This window comes from Dendropsophus ebraccatus, chromosome 3 (assembly GCF_027789765.1).
Source record: "Dendropsophus ebraccatus isolate aDenEbr1 chromosome 3, aDenEbr1.pat, whole genome shotgun sequence".
Taxonomy (NCBI): domain Eukaryota; kingdom Metazoa; phylum Chordata; class Amphibia; order Anura; family Hylidae; genus Dendropsophus; species Dendropsophus ebraccatus.
Genome location: NC_091456.1, coordinates 78161397 through 78172947, shown reverse-complemented (window position 1 = coordinate 78172947; position 11551 = coordinate 78161397).

The window sequence follows — 11551 nt, the reverse complement described above, 5'->3', positions numbered from 1 at the left end:
CAAATCGTTCGCATTGAATAAGACATCGTTCGGTCGTTCACAATAGATACGAACGCAATAGCGAAGAAATACGGAAGAAGAAACGATCGCAATTACGATCATAAGTAACGATTATCGTTCCATGGAAATGAGTGAACGTTTTCAGGTCTTTCGCAATAGCGGTCGTTTGAGATCGTTAATGCTAACGATAATCGTCCGGTGGAATAGGGCCCTTAGGCTGCATATAGTAATCAAAGTTGACAGCTGCATCTGATTATGTAATTAGCGGGCACGGTCCGAGGCTACAAGCGGCACCCGGGACCGCGTGCGCAGCCCCGCTCTGAACACTCCTAGGTGGCACACTTCATGGCAGTGGGAGCACTGGGCCCTATTACACCCTATCAGGTGCACCACACTACCCCTACTCAGTCAGGGAGTAGCGGGGTGATTCCCCTGAAAAGGACATCCCCTGCCACGTACTACCCCTAACGCCACTTACTCTACAATTTTCCTTCCTAATCTCCTGACACAAGTGTTTTGTTCAGATACTCATCAGGGGATAAAACAGAAGGCAAGGGTAGGGAAAAACAAAAAAACATAGATTGTGGCTATCTGGCAACGCCCCCAAATAGGTTGGGGACTTTGCCCTCATGTGGCCCATTGGCCTCAAGCAGTGTATGACTAGAGATGAGCGAACTAGTTCAGCTGGTATGGGATCCGGTTTGGATTTTTCCAAAAGTCCGAGTTCGGCCGGATTCTGATTTTTGGAAGTCCGCTCCGAATTATTTTTTATTTTATTATTTTTGCTTGCTTTCTAAAATGGCAGCCGCCATTTTAGAAAGCAGGAAGTGTTCCGGGTGGGAAAAGCGCTTTCCCATGATGCCTGGAACACATCCAATTAGCAGGGATCTTGCTCTAGCCCACTCCCTGTGGGATGTTGGTATTGCTTTAAGAGGAGCGGTCACATGACCGCATGAGACAGTCTGCAGAGAGAGAGGAAGGAGACTGTTAGCAGTGCACAGAGCTCGTCAGTGACAAAATGCTGCTGGTGCTGTTGTACCCTGCTGTGCTTGATACTGAGAGGATATTGTACAAAAGGAAAGACCAAAATATTATTAGGAAAGCGTAGAGGAGAAACATATAGTGATTGAGAGAGAAAAATAGAGAGGGCGAAAGATAGATTAGGCATAGGAGAGCAAAGGGTGCACAGAACAAAAACGTGTTATACTCCCTTGTGAGAGTGTATATGACATACGTGTTATCCTAAGACACAAATATACCTTGTGCATTTGTGGAGAATAAAACTCTAAAAAAAAGTGATCTACAGATATTCCAAGTACAAAAGTTGGATCCTTGTGAGAGTGTATATGACAAACGTGTTATCCTAAGACACAAATATACCTTGTGCATTTGTGTAGAATAAAACTCTAAAAAAAGTGCTCTACAGATACTGCTGCTCCTGTACTGGCCTCAAATGACTATTGCTGGACCTCCACTGGCCTCCATTGACTACTGCTGCTCCTTCACTGCATTTGTGACCTTTTTCCTGCATAGACCCTGTAATAGTGAATATTAAAGTCTAAAAAAGATATTTAAGAGATAATGATGTTACTGACATGTAGAGCCCTAAATTCAACCAAATACACTACCCCCGTATCTCATAGATGCTTTAAACTATGAAATCCGAAGAAATCCGAAATTCGGTCGAACCGAACTTTTTAAAAAAAATCTGGAAGTCCGGTCGGAATGAACTTTTGAAAAGTTCGCTCATCTCTACATATGACCCGCGTATGGCAGGCTACATTGGCACTCCCAATACGTAAATCACAAAACAGGACCCATAATTAAGCATTGTTCGAATCAGAAAGGATTCACCTGAAACGTTGGATCTGAAAGAAAGCACACTATCCCCCTATGTTCAAGCAGCATAAACATCCCTGGCCGACTGCCTTTGAACTCTGTGCTGCTGCGAGTGCCAGAAAAGTTGGATCCAGTTCTGGAAAGCTGGGAGAAATTCAAAGGCAGCCGGCTGACAAGCCGACCACCGAGTCTAGTGAAGCGGTTTGCCAGTACTATAAATTCACTTATTCCTAATGAGGAATAGTAAGTTCACACTGAATGGGCCCATTGTGCGTGAGCTTACTAGTCCTCAAGAAGTATGGTTAATTCAAGAAAAATGAGGCATCAGATGAAGCCTAACAATGCAGTGGGCTGCCCATACAATATAACACATAGAGGTGTAGCGACCTCCAGAGTGTGAGAAACTTGTTTGCATTAAAATGACTCGGTACCCACAATCTGACCCCCCCCCCCTCCCAAACCACTTGTACCTTCAGATAGCTGCTTTTAATCCAAGATCTGTCCTGGGGTCCGTTCGCCAGGTGATGCAGTTATTGTCCAAAAAACAACTTTTAGACTTGCAGCACTGTGTCAAACTGCCGTGGCCTAGAGTATCTGTGCCCTAACCTTGCACCGCCTCTCTGTCCCGCCTACCCTCCCCTTCATCATTAGGAATGCCACTGGCAGGATATTTCCTATACCTCTGCAGTCAACACTGCACAGGTGCCTTAACGATCCAGCCCATATGCAGTGTTCACACAGCTGATGAATAGAAAACCTGCTGGAGCATTCCTAATGATGAAGAAGGTAGGGAGAAGAAACAGAGAGGGTGTGCCAGCCTAATGCACAGACACTCTCTAGGTCTAGGTCACGCCAGTTTGTGGGTACAGTCACTTTAATTCTCCATTGTGACGGAGCTAACCCCTATTAAAGGGGAACGGACAGCAAGTTAGAAGACTCTAGCATGCTGTTCAGTTATTATAGAGCAGGGGACGCTAAGTACTAAAGTGGCTTTATTACCTTGATGTGCTGGGTTGTTTTCGTAAAATCCTCAGTGCCCTGGGAGTATTTTAACCCTCAGCCACCTATGCCCTGACTGTTCATGAATAGTCCTGAGGGGGTAGTGGGTGAATTGATGCATCAAGGGGTAACGTACTGTCTCTAGTGCACCAGTTTTCCTCATTAACATAATGTTAAAAAGGAGGATTTTACTAAAATAGTCCAGCAGATCAAGACAGTAAAGATACTTTATTACTCAGTATTCCCTGGCCTATAGGACAATAACAGAAGGTAGGATTCTAACCTTCTTATTGGAAAACAAACTACATTGTGTAAATTAACAGTAAATCACATGCAAAGTGATTCATAGTAACACATATGAAAATAGGTGAGATAAATGTCAAGGCCACAAGATGGCGCTCTGGTATTTAAAATAACTCCCTCTTAAACAGGTTTAATAAAAAATGTTAAATGGAACCAAAAGAAGAAGACAGACTTTGTGATTGCGGGTGTGTATTTAATAACTGAATGTAAATCTGAACTTTTCCAGCAACTACTCATATTATTGTTGAAAATGTCACTGTCAAAATTGTTGGAAATTGCACTGACAAAATAAATAATGCTCCTAGAAAGTTTTTGGAATACAATAGAACTTCATATGTAATGATATGTATGTAAGTGATTACAGTATTCAAGTGAAAGGAGAAGCTTATAGGGGAAAATTGTACAAATAGAGGGAGACTCTGGGACCCTGTTGGGCCACCTCTAGAATGAATAGAAAATAAAATATGGTGGGAAATGGAGGCATAGGGGTTCTTCCTACACAAACTCATAGATTGCCCAATCTGGGGTCCCAGCTGGTCCCATAAATGCTCAGTTAGTGCTAAATCCAGTGACTGGGAAGGCCAAGAAGTGGTGTCAACTGGAGAAAACATTGCTGAACAATGCCAGTTGGAAGCCCTGTCATGAGAGTCAGTGCATGTAGCTGTGGGATGTTTTGCACATATCACTAATGTTAGGGGGAGATTTATCAAACATGGTGTAAAGTGAAACTGGCTCAGTTGCCCCTAGCAACCAACCAGATTCCACCTTTCATTTTCCAAAAAGTGTCTGAGGAATGAAAGCTGGAATCTGATTGGTTGCTAGGGGCAACTGAGCCAGTTTCACTTTACACCATGTTTGATAAATCTCAGAATTCCTCATACCTCTACTTGCAGTGACCAACTTTCATATGTGGTGGCTCCAGAAATAATCACACCAGCAATTGGGGCCATGTGTTACTCCACAGCAAAGCCAGGATTGAAGTGCTCCCCATGAAGCATCCTCACTGAAACCTTGATCTCAAACAGAACTTGCATTTGTCACTGAAGATAATAAGGTTCCATTCTGTAGCAGCCCAGGTTCTCACTTGTGACATAGATGCAAACAGAGGTGACATTGGCTAGCTGTCATGGGTGCCGTGAAACCAAACTTCCCTCTGCTAAGTGCCTAGAAATACCTGGCTTTAGAAGGGGGTGGTTTGGGATGGTTGAGTGGTTCTATATGGCCACCTCTCTCCTCTAAAAGCAGTGGTCTGGCTGGTATATACATAACTATAGTGTGTGCGTGGTCTGGCTGGTATATACATAACTATAGTGTGTGCGTGGTCTGGCTGGTATATACATAACTATAGCGTGTGTGTGGTCTAGCTGGTATATACATAACTATAGTGTGTGTGTGGTCTGGCTGGTATATACATAATTATAGTGTGTGTGTGGTCTGGCTGGTATATACATAACTATAGTGTGTGTGTGGTCTGGCTGGTATATACATAACTATAGTGTGTGTGTGGTCTGGCTGGTATATACATAACTATAGTGTGTGTGTGTGTGGTCTGGCTGGTATATACATAACTATTGTGTGTGTGTGTGTGCGTGGTCTGGCTGGTATATACATAACTATAGTGTGTGTGTGGTCTGGCTGGTATATACATAATTATAGTGTGTGTGTGGTCTGGCTGGTATATACATAACTATAGTGTGTGTGTGGTCTGGCTGGTATATACATAACTATAGTGTGTGTGTGGTCTGGCTGGTATATACATAACTATAGTGTGTGTGTGTGGTCTGGCTGGTATATACATAACTATTGTGTGTGTGTGTGTGTGTGTGGTCTGGCTGGTATATACATAACTATAGTGTGTGTGTGGTCTGGCTGGTATATACATAACTATAGTGTGTGTGTGTGTGTGTGTTGTACACCATTGTAGTATAATTGGAATTTTACTGCACTTTCCAAGCCATATCACTTATAGTTAGTACTAGGGTAGGGAGCTATGTGAATATCAATAGACGTGTTCTTTTAGCATTAGAATGGTTCAACACCACCTGTAATATTTCAAATGTAGGAATGGTTAAAGAGAATCTGTCACTAGATTTATGCTGTCTTAAATCCTTGCAGTGACTGCCTGTCACACTGTAAGGGCCAGTTCTCACTGAGCAAAATCAGCGGAGTTTTGGAGAGTTCCTGCCTGCCTCAGTGTCACACATTTTGGAGCAGACGTGGCTCACGCAGGCACGTCTGTAAGAGTGTCCTGTGACCCGTAACGTCACTTCCGGGATGCACGCCGGTGCGGAGGAGCGGCGAGCAGCGGCCGGGAGAAGAGAGAAGCCCGAGCTCCAGGAGCAAAGAGTTGCTGCTGGGGAGCAATGTGCCAGGTAAGTATACTTTTATTACTTTTTTTTTTTAACCTGGATGCTAAAGAGGGGGCGATTAATGTGGGAGGCTACTGAGGGGGCTGTTCATGGGTAATGCAACAGGGGTGGGCTATTCATGGGGGATGCTACACAGAGGGGGCTATTCTTTATAGAGGGGATGCTATGGGGGGGCTATTCATGGGGGATATACTACTGAAGGGGCTATTTATGGGGGATGCTACGGGGGGCTATTCATGGGGGATGCTACAGGGGGGCTATTCATGGGGGATACTACTGAGGGGGCTATTCATGGGGGATGCTACACAGAGGGGGCTATTCTATATAGAGGGGATGCTACAGGGGGCTATTCTATATGGAGGGGATGCTGGACAGAGGTGGCTTTTTCTATATGGGGGGGGGGGGATAGAGGTGCTTAATACTATATGGGAACACAGCAAAAATAAAGGCTAATTATTATATGGGGATCAGATGGATAGACTATTATTTGGAGGAACAAAGTGGGGCTAACTGGTTCTAATATGGGAGCACGGTTACTCTGTGCAGCAGATGAGGATGATGCTAGAGTGAGGAGCCTAAAATGTTTGTCTGACAGATCCTGTGGGGACGAGTCATGGCTGGAAAAGTCTTTATGATGGGTGAGCCAGATGGCGACGAAAAGGAAAAAGGAACAACTTTGATTAGCAAAACGTCACTTGTAATTCGTGCAGAGAAGACGCCTCCTGTCACTGGATGTAACGCTCTATTTGTAAATAAAAAATAAAAAAAAAACAGTCTTTTACTTTTTTTTTTTTTAAAGGAAGTCTGTGAGGTCTGTACCAGGTCCAGGATTACAGGTCCCAGCAGACAAGAATTAGAGAGATAAAGTGACATAACCAGTGTCACCCTGTACCTGCAGCCGTGTACCTAGAATGGACCTCACAGATTCTCCTTAATTGTCTGTTCACACTGAATACATTGCAGATTTGATGATTTAATCAATTTAATTGGCTTACATTAATTGACTCATTGGCCACTGCTCAGTGCTTGCCCCACAGGCTAGAATGTGCCAGCCTGAGCAAATTGTGAAGGGTCAAACAGAAAACATGGCCACAGCAAAGCCTTAGTCATCATTTATAGGTCACAAAGCCTGAGGGAGCTATATACCATGTCCTCAGGCTATGTGACCTCTAGATGCTATTTTCTGTGGGCTTTTCTGTGGTAATTTATATGCTTAATGGCCACAGAAAATCCCGGGCAGAGTTAGCTGGGGTGTAGTTAGTGGGGTTGGGGTGTGATAAGAGAGGGGCCCACAATTTCTGAACCACCCGGGGCCCATGGTACCCTTAATCTGCCCCTGCTCTCTGCTAAAAGAATTGACATGTTTGACACTGAGGCAACTGGGATTCCGCATCGCAGAGTTCCGCTGCAAAATTCCACCAATTTTGCTCAGTGTAAACTGGCCCTAAAGGTTCTATTCTTGTGAGAAGCAACATTATTAATGCACTATAAGGGTTCAAACCCACTTGCCGGATCTGCAGCGAGTCTCCATGCTGCGATTTTGCAGCGAGACTCGCTGCAGATCCCAGCCCTATACTTTCATTAGCAGAGAAACTCGCAGCAGGGATGTAAATCTGTCTGCAGCCCTCCCCATTAACCCCCCTAGCCGCCGGACATTATACATTACCGGGTCCCTGTTCCTGCTTGCTTCGGGGCTCCCGGTGTCTTCACGGCCCGCCCGGCCAATCAGTGCTCTGCGGCAGGGCAGCGCACTGATTGGCCGGGCAGAATGTGCCGGGAGCCGCCGAAGCAAGCAGGAGCGGGGACCTGGTAATGTATATCCTGCCCGCCCCCCCTGCAGCCCCGATCGCCCCCGGCCGCATGATCGCCCCCCGCACCCCCGGCCGCATGATCGCCCCCCGCATTCCCCGGCCGCAGGATCGCCCCCCGCACCCCCCCAGCCGCATGATCGCCCCCCGCCCCCCGGCCGCATGATCGTCCCCCGCACCCCCCGGCCGCACAATCGGCCCCCCGCACCCCCCGGCCGCACAACCGCCCCCCGCACCCCCCGGCCGCACGATCGCCCCCCGCACCCCCCGGCCGCACGATCGCTCCCCGTCCCCCCTGGCTGCATGATCGCCCCCAGGCCGCACGGGCTGCAGGGGGCGATCGTGCGACCGGGGGGTGCGGGGGGCGATCGTGCGGCCGGGAGGCGCGGGGGCGATCATGCGGCCAGGGGCGATCGGGGCTGCAGGGGGGGCGGGCAGGATATACATTACCAGGTCCCCGTTCCTGCTTGCTTCGGCGGCTCCCGGCACGTTCTGCCCGGCCAATCAGTGCGCTGCCCTGCCGCAGCGCACTGATTGGCCGGGCGGGCCGTGAAGACACCGGGAGCCCCGAAGCAAGCAGGACCGGGGAACCGGTAATGTATAATGTCCGGCGGCTAGGGGGTTAATGGGGAGGGCTGCAGACAAAATCGCAGCAGGGATGTACATTTCTCTGCTAATGAAAGTATAGGGCTGGGATCTGCAGCGAGTCTCGCTGCAAAAACGCAGCATGGAGACTCGCTGCAGATCCGGCAAGTGGGTTTGTACCCTAATGATATAGTACAGGAGGTTGGTGGAAGATGGAGTAGAGACTTAATTAAATTTACTAGATTTGTTATTCTGATACTACTAATTAACATTATAACTCCTTCATAACTAAGTAAATTATGACTTCACCTTGTAACAATCTCAGGATACACTTGCTCAGCCCTTTCCTTAAAGGGGTTATCAAGCGTTAGAAAAACACGGCCGCTTTCTCCAAAGACAACATGGCTCTTGTCTCCAGTTTGGTGGGGTTTTGCAGCTCTGTTCCATTAAAGTGAATAAGGCTTAATTGCAAACCACACCTGAACTGGAGACAAGAGTTGTGTCGTCTCTGGTAGACATGACCGAACAGTGGAAAATCATAGGTTCTATCGAACTCGAACCTTGCCGGACCTTCCGCATTTGATTCCCGATGCCTTCCCGGTCCGTGGGGACGGAGGAGACAGCCCATGTACCGCCTGGAATTCCGGGATTCAGCCTAGGTTGTTCTAGGTTGCACTGGATAACCCCTTTAACTCCTGGTTAACAGCCCAACAATGCATAGATCATGTGACATAGAGCCGGGAGAGGATGTGCTGCTGCAATTGGTACGGGTCTGAACACTCAGACCCGGACATATCAAAACTTTTCAAATGTCTTTATGATGTCAAAAGTATTACGAAACGACAGTGACACTTTAAGTTTCTGGGTCCTGGCTCACTGACAGCCTAGTCAGCCAATCACTGGCTGCCGTGGGACAGTATCACAGTAGATTTCACTGTGAAAACTCTCAGCGTAAAATCCAGTGCAAACTCTGTACATGTGAATCCTCCTCTAGGCTATGTTCACACACTGTCATAATGATGGCCATCTTTAGTGGATGGCGATCATTTAACAGCTAACAACGGCTGTTATTAGCCTTAAAGGGATTATCCAGCTCTACGAAAAAAGTGCCAATTTCTTTCAGAGACAACACGACTTTTGTCTCCAGTTCAGGTGTGGTTTGCAATTAAGCTCCATTTGCTTCAATGGAACCAAGCAGCAAAACTCCGCCCAAGGTGGAGACAAGAGTGGGGCTGTCTCTGGAAGAAAGTGGCCATGTTTTTGTAGCGTTGGATAACCCCTTTAAAGTGAATCTTTCCGCTTTCAGACACGAGTGAGGTGAGGATATCCTACTGTAAATAAAAATTTTAAAAAAATTTACTGATACATTTACCATATGTGTTACCAATAGAAGGGTTTTAGGTACCCATTCCTTAAAAAAAAAAAGTTATATTATTTTGGGGTTAGAACAATTTTCCGTAGGTATGTCTTCCAGTAATATGTAGACACAAGCATGGAATTTTTTTTGAATAGTCACAAATGGAATGTCAGAATTATTCTAAGTGTAAACTTCAATGCTCTTGTTTTGGATTTGTGCGCCATGAAAAGCTGCATTCTTATTCACACTGAATTAGCACACCTTTCGAATTCCTTACATACTTCTACTCATAATACAAATACTATTGTTCAAACGTTTTCTCAGAGAAGAAGGAAAAAAATACACTCGGCTTCTCGGCTTCTTACATAAAGAGAGGAGGTGTGGGAGAATGGCAATTGAGACAAAGACTCAATCACAGTGCGAATATGGAAATACGGAACTACCGGAGAATCTCTGGAGGTTGGGAGGAAAGTGCAGGGAGAATATAAGTAACCTAAGAACTTGGAGAATAATGAGAAAATTAGATTTGTTTTTAATCAGAGCTCTCACAGGCTCTTTCTCATACACAACTAGGCAGCCTTTGTCCTGCTCCCGGCTGCTTGACAACTTTGAGAAGTGGGCAAAGAGCCAAGCCAGAAAGAAATGAATACCTGCAAATACCAGACCTTTAGAGCAGTGAGAAAGGCTTGCATGTCATAATGTCACAACTGTCTCAGAAGAATCTTAGTAATGAAGAAAGGGAAACAGATCTGCGAATAAAAGTGCATTGAGCTGGTTCCCATTTGTATGCATTAACCAGCTTTTTATTGATGACTTCTTACTTAAACTATTGGTCTTGCAATATGTTTTTAATAGACGGCAAACACAAACGGGTCAAAAATTTGTATTATGTTACTTCACCGTGCACAGAAGTGTCATTAATTACAGACATTGAAAGACGATGTAAGATAAAACTGTCACTTGTAAGACTTCCACTGAAACATTCATCCTACATAGAGGATGAGAGAAACACAGCAAACTAGGATCCTGAGAATTGATCGCAGCCATACAAAATTACTTCCTTACAGGAAATTCTGCATTTAAAGGTGTTTATGTAACAAACCTTAGAGGAACTATACTTTAATTATTTTTTCATTTTAAATTTTTTAAAATAATATTTTAGGCATTGTGACTTTTAAGTGAATATTTACCTTTTAGCACCATCTTGTTTTTATGCTTACATGTTTGTGTTAATTATTTTCTTAACATATCTACAGTATATAGGTACAGGTCTCCAAATCCTTTTCTTCTTCCCCTCTTGTCTCTCTATTTAGTCCTTTTAGGTCAAACGCTGAAAAGATTTCACTTTTAGTACATTGAATAAATAAATAAATATTTTCAGCGCCAAGTCTAAGAACCATAACTTTAGATTTTTCCATCAACATAGTCGTATGGTGTACCAGTTACTGTACAATATAATTTTTTTTAAAAAAGCAAAAAATATGGAGATGGAATGGCAAGAAAAAAGGAAATTCCAGTATTTTGGTGGTTTTATTTAGCGTTTACCTTACAGTACATGCATGCAAGAGGCGTACGCCAGTGAAAATCTCTTTCTTTTAAATCAGCTGGTGTCAGAAAGTTATATAGATGTGTAATTTCCTTCTATTTGAAAATCTCAGTAATCTTCCAGTATTTATCAGCTGCTGTATGTCCTGCAGGAAGTGGTATTTTCCTTTCAGTCTGGCACAGTGTTCTCTGCTGCCACCTCTAGCAATGACAGGAACTGCTCAAAGCAGTAGCCAATCCCCATAGAAAACATTTTATGCTCTGGACAGTTCCTGTCACAGACAGAGGTGGCAGCAGAGAGCAGTGTGACCGACTTTATAGAATACACCACTTCCTGCAGGACATACGGCAGCTAATAAATATGAGAAGACATGAAATTGGCACCAGTTGATTTAAAAAGAAAAAGCAACTCCCCATGGTAGGTGAGTTGTCGCTTATGTCTTTCAATCTACTCACATGCACATCATGCACAGTTGACATCATCTTAGAGAAGACCCAGTGCTATGACGCTTGAAAGGTGGAACTTCCATTTTTCATTATCGTATTTGAGATGTTTCTACTCATTGCCTAGTAAATTCTATTGCTAGTACATAATTTAGGAAGACACCCTTTCTATATAAGGTCTCACAGCTGACAATGCATATCAGAACAAAACCAAGCCATGAGTAGGATAGAAATGCCAGTAGAGCTTAGAGACAGAACTGTGTGGAAGCAACATGTCACGGCCGCGGCGGCGTCCCGTGCTC